This window comes from Microtus ochrogaster, linkage group LG3 (assembly GCF_000317375.1).
Source record: "Microtus ochrogaster isolate Prairie Vole_2 linkage group LG3, MicOch1.0, whole genome shotgun sequence".
Lineage (NCBI taxonomy): Eukaryota > Metazoa > Chordata > Mammalia > Rodentia > Cricetidae > Microtus > Microtus ochrogaster.
In genome coordinates this window covers 5,625,622-5,635,150 of record NC_022029.1, presented here as the reverse complement: position 1 = coordinate 5,635,150, position 9,529 = coordinate 5,625,622, and positions in this window count along the sequence as shown.

The following is a 9,529-nucleotide window of genomic DNA, read 5'->3' as shown; positions in this document are numbered from 1 at the left end:
TGCTAAGTATTTACAAAAATATTTTAATAGCTTAACTATACCATAGTTTTTTCATAAATATTTTAATATATAGCCCAAGAAAGCAAAGTTCTTCTACTCTTCCTATATAACCATGGAATATTATTATATATGAAATCTCACATTCACCTAATAGTATATAGTATTTACTCCCTTAAATAAGAATACAATTAAAAAGTTCTGTTATTTATGGGTTATTAGATCTCCTAAATACATTCTAATCAGGAATAACCCATCTTCTGTTGATTTATTGTGACTCAGTTATTCTGTAGACTAACTCCTGGAGTTACATAAATAACAATTATTCTATTTATTATTTATAAAAGTTTAATTTTCACTGTAGTATTTGAGTATTATCAAAAAATCAGATTTAAAAAAATTCTAAATACAAGATAACTAATATTCACCATGGATAAGTCATAGGTGATGGTATGCAACAAAGAAATTAGACTCTTTTATTAACTATTAGAATTGATAAATAAGTCATTATTTATGTGACTTGGTCTGTTGGGGTGGGAGGAGGCTGAAAGTGTCAGTGAGACCTATTCCAGGTGCAAGAACTAGTTTTTTGGAGCCCGTTTCCTATGGTGGCATACCTTGTTCAGCCATGATACAGGGGGAAGGGCTTGGTCTGATTCAAGTTGTTATGCCAGACCTTGTTGACTCCCCAAGGAGCCTTACTCCCTGCGGAGTGGATGGGGGATGGGAAGGGGAGAAAGGGAGTGAAGGCGGATGAGAAAGAGGGGGAACTGGAGTTGGTATGTAAATGGAAATTATTTTTTTAATAAAAAAGACGTTTCCTGTCATTTTTTTGTTGTTGTTCAGAATTTTTTCCTTTTGAGACAGGATTTCTCTGTGTAGACTTGTCTGTCCTAGAACTTGCTTTGTAGACCAAACTGGTCTTAAAATCAAAGAGATTCACCTGCCTCTGCCTCCGAAGTGCTGGAATTAATGGTGTGCAGCACCACTACCTGACTTATTTTGGACTTTTTTTATATGCTTATATGAAATTTTACTCAAAATTATTATATGGAAGTGAATACACGTAGCAAATGGTACAGCCAGCTGTGGATATTCCTTTTTTGTACTCCTTATCTGAGTGCTATAAGATGATGGTCCACAACCTTACTTGATTCTTCAACATTTTAATACAGTTCCTCATGTTATAGTGACTGACAACCATAAAATTATACCATTGTCACCTCATAGCTGTAATTTTGCTACCTTTTTGGTTGCAATGTAAAATATCTGGTGTGGGAGATATCTGATATGTTATCCCCAAAGACATCGTAACCCACAGATTGAGAACCACTGCTCTAAACAACTGTGGAATCCAACTCCTCTGAAGTAAAGAATGGTATTATCAGTGTTATTAGAGTAAAGAAATGAAGTTAAGAAAAGCAGCCGAGTCAATTATTTAACTCACTTCTAAAATTTGCAGTAAATGTCATGTTAGCTGCTAGAGTAATATTTAATATTTATTTCATGCTCTTTCAAGGAGAATGATGGAGACCCCAAAACTCACAAACTTTCAAGTTCTATGTAGGCAAATAGATTTAGTTACTCTAAAATGGTTGTCTTGCCAGGCGGTGGTGGCGCACGCCTTTAATCCCAGCACTCGGGAGGCAGAGGCAGGTGGATCTCTGTGAGTTCGAGGCCAGCCTGGTCTATAAGAGCTAGTTCCAGGACAGGAACCAAAAGCTACAGAGAAACCCTGTCTCAAAATCCAAAAAAAAAAAAAGGTTGTCTTTTTAAATTTTATTATAACACAACCTATCCTTACATGTGTAGTAGATAGCGCACAGTATATGGAAGAAAATTTTAAACTATGATTTGAAATTTACCCATCTATAAAATACCAATATATAATATGGAAGTGTTTTCAAATATTCAGAGTCTTACTAAAGAAAGAAAACTTGGATAACTCAGATTCCATCCCTTCCTTCCATATGTTCTCACATTAAATGTATACTTGTGATTACAATTAGCCCGCTCAATTGGTGGGAGAAAAGTTGAAGATCCTTTGCAAGCAATTTTACTTAAATATATCAGTGAAGTTTATCTCCAGACTGAGGAACTGGCAGAGACCTGGGAATCAGGCTCATAACAATTGTTTAACCGAGAGATGATTATCCGTATGTGGCTGCAGGACTCGTGCGAAATGAAAAAGACTAAGATGCTATCAGTGCCGCATTCAGCTCCAATCATTTTCAGCATGTTCATGTTTCTCAGCTCTCCAGCATTTTTTTCAGACTCAATTGCTATATCACACTCAGTATTATCACACCATATGCTGCTTTCTGCCCTTTCACACTTTCCAAGAACACTTGAAAAGCTAAAAATCTATAGTCTAGTCTGGGAAGTAAAAAAATGCTCAAAAATAACTATCCCACAAAGAAGAGGGCGATAAATACCATAGGAGAGGCACAGATGAGTGCCGAGAAGGCAATGAGATTGCTTGCAGCTGTGAGATATGAGGAATGAGTTTTTTTTTTTTAAATAAAGATCTCGAAAGTAGATACTATAGATGCACAACTATGATGGGAAAGAGGCAATCTAAGATTGTGCTAGTAAACACGGCTTGTAAAAGATCTGAGTGGAGGCCTGCCAAGGAGGAAGACCAGAAGAGAGAATATGGCTCCTGGAGTCTCTAAATATCTAAATTAGTCATCTTTCCAGTGGAACGTATACACATGTAAATACTGGATTTATTTTTAAAACATAATAAAACAACAAAACATTTTTTAAAAAAAATGAAAAAAAACCAAGGAAAACAACTTATATGTATATAGGTTTTGAAAGGAGTAAAATGATTGTTTTCTTCTGAGTCTTTTTATTTGTTTTGTTTGTGTAGAGAAGATTTGATATGGTACTCTTCTAATCAGAAGTAAGATTTTGTAGTGGGACCAGAAATTACTAAATCCATACACACCTACCCCGCCCCCCATCTGCAACCGTGATTCTGCTGCATGGAAAGTTCTCTACCTGCTGCCAAGGCAGAACCCCTGGTATCCTGTGAAGGTGCTGCAGCCCAGGACCCCTGCTGGCATCAGATATGTGTAGCACTAGGGTGCCTGGCAGCCAGAGAATCAGCTCGATCCTTCTTAACCTGTGATAGCAGAAGTAGGCGATTCCAACTTTTTAATGACTGAGAAATATCCCATTGTGTAAATGGCCCCACACTGTTCTTATCCATGTGTCCACTGATGGGGATCTAGCCTGCTTCTACTTTTCCACTATTTTGAATGGAGAGAGCATCAGGAAATGAGCACATGTTTCTGTGGTAGAATGCAGAATCCTGTATGTTCATGCCCTGCAGTGACACAGATAAGGCTTGAGAGGCTTGAGGAAGATCCTGAAGAACTACCACACTGATTTGCATAGACTGAACAGGTATGAACCCCCACCAGCAATGAATATGTGTTCTCCTTACTCAACATTCTCACCAGCATGAGCATTCATTGATTTTATTGGTCTTGACCATTCTGATTGATGTACAGTAAAATCTTAAAGCAGTTTTTAATTGCATTTCTCTGGTAACTAAGGATGTTGAACATTTCTTTATGTGCATCACACCATTTTGTTTTTCCTGTATTGAGATTTGACTGTTTAGAACTCTACCCCTTTTAAAACTGAATGTTTGTTTTTCTGCTGCCTAGATTATTTGTTTGTTTTTGTTTATTTAAGTGAGCAACATGTTTGAATGTATAGCTGGTAAAAATATTTCTGTCTGGTTAACAGTGTCTATTGACATGAAAATGGAAGCTTTTCAGTTTCATGTGTTCCCATTTATTGAATGTTGTTCTTAATGGCTGTCCTGATGGTTCCTGTTTATAACGTCTTTTTCTGTGCCAGTGAGTTCAAGACGATTCACCACCTTTGCTCTCAGGTTCAGTGTTTTATATTTATATTAATATCTTTGAATTATTAGTTGTTGAATTTTGTTCAGAGTGATAAGTATGGATCTATTTGAACACTTTTTTTTTATATGTAGCTACTCAGTTAGTTAAAGTTGCTGTCTTTTATCCAATATTCATTTCTGGCTTCCTTATAAAAAATCTAATCCCCATAGATGAATAAATTTATAACTGGATTGAGATAGTATTAATCTACCAGAAGAGTTTTAGGTACCAACCTATAGTGCAGGAGATAATCTTGCCAGGGCACTAAAATAGACAATTGGGTATGCACATATTAGCAATAATGATTGCATATAATAATGAGAAAACATCAGTTACTTCTCTTTCAACCATATAATCATTGCAGACAAGTTTGACAGCTTGCAAGAAATATTTATTTTCTAAAAGTTTCTTTTGAAATGGTAGACACTGCCTAAATTGCTTGGATGGCAAACTTCCAGTTCTCTGGCTTTGCAATATAATCCCTGTCAGGAAGATGTAAAGGCCTTTCCTCAGTAGCATGTCTGTCAATATGAGCAAATTCGCATTCAAATCCAAAGTATTAGGAAAAGTTAGCCTTGTTTCCTTTCAGTTATTGGGAAGATTATCAGAGAAGAAATTATTCACTACATTTTGGATTGTCACATACATAGACTCTGCTTCAAATGACAGAAAAATCAGACAATTTGGGAAGCCAAAGAAAATATTTGAGGTTTTATTCTTATTTCTTTAATCTTATTATGAATGATATAAGACTCATTCTTAAAACACCTGTAATCAATATAACAGGAATTTAAAAAGATATTAAAAAGTGCAGTATGATTAAAATATTTTATTGTTTTTAACTTTTTATTTTATAAAACTTTGCGAAATCAGGCAAAATGGCATGTGTGTGTGAGTGTGTGTGTTTGTGTGTGTTTTACAGGCATCATGGGTCCTTGAAGATAATGTCAAAGTCCTTTCTACTAGGATTCTCTCAAATTTATGGTAGCTACTCTATGACTTTCACAACTTCAAGAATTCCATTCCTAGCCTAGATACCTCAGTACCTACTGTATATTTTGTTGGTTTGCTAAGTCCTGCCTACAGCTATCTTAACAATCTCATTATGAATCTGTCCTAAATTGTAAATTTTAATTGTTCCATCCAAATCAGAAAATGCCCCACTTGAAATACAAGAGCCCATATTATCTCTTTTGCCCTTGAGTTTCAGAAACTTTGAGCAGAAACTTCTTCACACTAGGGAATAGGTATATTAACAAATTTAACAAACACACAATAATAAATAGAAGAAAGGTCTCAGCAAACAGATTAAGCATCTTTCAATTCAATACACATAATTGATGTTCCTTGAATAAGAGCAGTGAGAAAGTTATTGAATGGAGGAAATATATGAGCTGTTATAAATTGCACATGAATTAAAATATATCCTGTCAAAAGGAACCCTGCAGTACAGGCCCAATTACTGCTAAACAGCCAAAGTTTCCAGGAAATAGATGAACAGATCTCATCTAAGCTCTGTGCTCAGATGCCATAACTATTTCCTGTCAGAGCTCAAGCAATCACATGACATTGTATTGTGAGCTTCCATATTAACCTAACAGTGGAAAGGACAGTGCAAGTGCCAGCATTTTCATCCTTCTCAATATTTCAGTAATGTCCCATGAGTACATAATCAACTAGGAAGTAATGCAGGCTTTAAATAAAGTGGGTTCCATTTTAAGTCAATCTATCAACTGTAATACTTAAGTTTTAAAAATCTAGTTTGTAGAATGATTTCCAAAACCAGTATTTGAAAAAACATAAATGTTCAGTATTTGAGACTCCAAAACCAAACTTTACGCACACTTTTAAAATACCGGCGTCTCTAACACTATTTTAACAAGTTAAGATATATCATTAAATCTTTACATACAAATAGATAATATTTATATGAATGATGCTCACTCTAAAACAGCAATTTTCTTTTTCTTGGTATATAGCAACTTTCCAGTTTGATTTTTTTTTCTTATTTTATACATTTCTTCTTCTCCTCCCCCACCTCCTCTGTCGGGGACCAGCCTTGAAAAAAAGAAAACAAAAACCCTCTCACCAGGATGAAGGTGTGGGGATTAGAAATATAGTAAATAATATGAAGATCTGAATGAAAATAATAAAACAGAGAAACATATAGGATAATATTGGGAGGGAATTCCAGTGAGCACTGAAAATTCTCCTGCATTTAGTTTCCAACTGCATAAAATACCCTGACCACAAAGGCAGGAGTAAGAAAAGGACGGCATTAGCTAGATACAAGGAAATGAAGGAACCAATTGAATTGCAGGCTTTGTTCACAGTTAAACATACTGTTGCTAGAATAAAACAACTCACCAAGTCACAATATACCCTAGACCAAAACATTCCATTGGCAAACCACTTCCTGGGTGGAATATAAAGTTGTCTCCTTAAAGAGAACTGGATCCTTAGACTTTTGTTTGAGGTAGGAGCAGATCTCTTTTTTTTTTTTTTTTTTTTTTTTGGTTTTTCTCGACAGGGTTTCTCTGTAGCTTTGGAGCCTGTCCTGGAACTAGCTCTGTAGACCAGGCTGGCCTTTAACACAGAGATCCGCCTGCCTCTGCCTCCCGAGTGCTGGAATTAAAGGCATGCACCCCACCCCCACTGCAGCCCAGCCAGATCTTCTTCTCTATTCCTGGAGCACAGGTCTGGCCATTAGCCACACCTGTTGACAACAACCTTGAGAGAGAGCAGAACTCTGCGAGCTACAGCTAGGTGGAACCTCTGAGGTAGAAGCACAATAACCTTGAAGGCTCTAGAGGAAAGTCCCAACTCTCTGACCTCGCATCTACTTGGAAACAGGCTCACATTTTCAGGCCTCCACATTCCTCCTTCTTTGTTCTTCTTAAAATTGACTTACCTAATTTATTTGTCTATTGCTTTTGTGTTTTGAGATATGATCTTGCTATGTAGTCTGGGCAGGCCTTGAATTTACTGTAGCTCAGGGTAGATCCTACTCAGAAAGATCCTGAGTGCCTAACTGTTGCCAGTACAGGTGTGCTCTACCATGCCTGCCTCCCCTTTTTTCTTCTCTGCTTCTTTTTCCACATGTGCAATTCTTTGACTATTTTCCTAATTTAACCACCCTTATTTGCAGACTCTCCTCCCTGAATAGCTCTAAATTTGCTAGTTTTATAGCAGGACTTCCTCATATTTTCACACTGTTTTTCTATCTTTTTTTTTTTCTGTTAGTTGTGCGGACAATTGCATAGTACTGGAGAGATTTTTCAATAGGAACTTCATTTACTGAGTAAATAAACTCACTCTCTTTATTGGTATTAATTTCCTCTTCCATGTAAATTATTTAATTTATATAATTTAATTATATAATTAATTATTAAATTTTATAATTTAATTAAAAAAATACCCATTTTTAGAAAATCACAAAAACATGAAGTACTTTTTAAATTTTGTTTGTATTTTATTTTTATTTTTTAATTATTCTCTTATGCATTCCATTTCAACCATAGTTTCCCCAGCACTTCACTCTCCCCAGTCCCTACTCCCACTTCTCGTAGGCCCAGATCCAATTCTCCTCCATTTTCCATCAAAAAAGAGCAGATCTCCCGGGGACAACAATCAAACATGCTATAACAAGCTATAATAGAACTAGGATATATATCAAGGATGGGCAAGGCAGCAGTAGAAAAAGGTCCCAAGCACAAGCAAAAGAGTCAGGCCCCCTCCTCTCCCACTGTTAGGAAATAGATAAGAATGGCAAGCCTCACAACCATAAGGCATACGCAGAGGACCTAGCTCAGACCCAATCCCAGAATAGGATCAGACATGAAACTCAGTGGTAGAGTACTTACCTAGCATGTGCAAGATGCTAAGTAAACTTAGCATCAAAATCCCCCATTTATAAAAATTTGTAAATCCAAGATTTCTTTGATTCACTTATAAGAATTCTGTGTGTTCTTTGTGAAAAAAAAAAAACGATTTTAGTAAGCATGGAAGAAAAATTAAAATAATAAAAAATAGAAAGAAAATCATCTTTATTTATTTTCTCCATTTAGCATTATACTCAATATACAAAAATAATAATTTTTAAATTTTTACTTATTTACTGAGTAATTTATTCAACAAACATTTGAAATAGTTTTTATTATTGGTAGGTAAACAACATGATGAAAAAACCCAATAACTTGGAGAAGAGTCTTTTTATCCCAGGCTTAAGAATTATACTACCGTCAAAGGAAATTACTAATTATTACATTAATTTCAGATCTATTCCCTACCTGCAACGCTAACACTTATTAACTTCTTTTGATTTCTACCCTCTCTTTCCACATTTTCAGAGGTTGGCATGCAGCTCTTATGAATCTGAAATGAGGATATCGAACATTGTGGTTTACTCTAAACTTGTTCATGCCCAGATAAAAAGGGTAATGATAAAATTTAGTTTCTTTGCATGTGAATATTGAAGGTAATGAGATACTAATTTGGTAAGAAGAGGAGAGTAACATTGGAATAATTTTAAGGTTGGAAAATGCTATTATATTAAAAAAATTTATAGAGGCAGGTTCTAAACAGAGTATGGCAAGAATGCTTCTCTTCCTGAAAATAATGTCGTAGAAAAGTAAAAATTAAAACATCCACCAACAATATTATAAAGTAAATCATGTTGCTATTGTTTTATTGATTATTTATGCATGTAAAAATTTGATAGTAGTCACTGATGTCAATGCTAGGATTCTGTTTAGTATCAGTTTATCTTTAAAAATGTGAGAAATTTTGAGATAAAAATATAAATTTGCTGTAGTGTTAGTCAATAGATAAGTGACTGAACACAGTTGTCTATTTCATTTTCTAAATTACAATCAGATATTTTAGGTTAGCATGAGAAGACTTGACATGATGGTTTACAGTATTTGTTACTGATATTGAAATGTTTTGTAAGCTATTCATGCCAAACTTTTCAACTGAAGGAGAAAAAATGTCAAGTGCTTCAGAATAGATGAAAGAAATGTCAAAGCATGAGAAATTTGAGTGATCAATGTATGCACTGCTGAAGGCTATCAATAAAGCTCTGTATAGCAGTTTAACTTGTCTGTCTAAGTTGAATAGAACAATAGTCTAACCTACAGTCAATGCACTTAGTCAATGCGCTATATTGGATTCTGGAACTTTAATTGCCTTTGATGATTTGTGCGAATTCCACTATGTTAGGAAGTTAGATGGATGGGGAAAATGCTTGTATCTATTTCATGGAAAACTTTCATTGTCTAGGAAAAATTAAATACAAGTCTGTATTGATTTTGTTTTGTTTGGAGACACTTAGCATATACAGATTTCACAGCCTCTGCGGAAAGCTGCATATTCACCAGTTATTATGAGTAGCATGGGAAACTAGGCCAAGGAACATCTCTTTTTTATCTCTCTCTCTCTCTCTGTCTCTGTCTCTCTCTCTCTGCCTCCATCTCTCTGCTTCTCTCTCTCTCTCTCTCTCTCTCTCTCTCTCTCTCTCTCTCTCCCCCTTCTCCCCTTCCCTTCTATTACCCACAGGGGCGGGGAGAGAGAGAGAGAAACAGAGAGAGAGAGAGAGAGAGAGAGAGAGA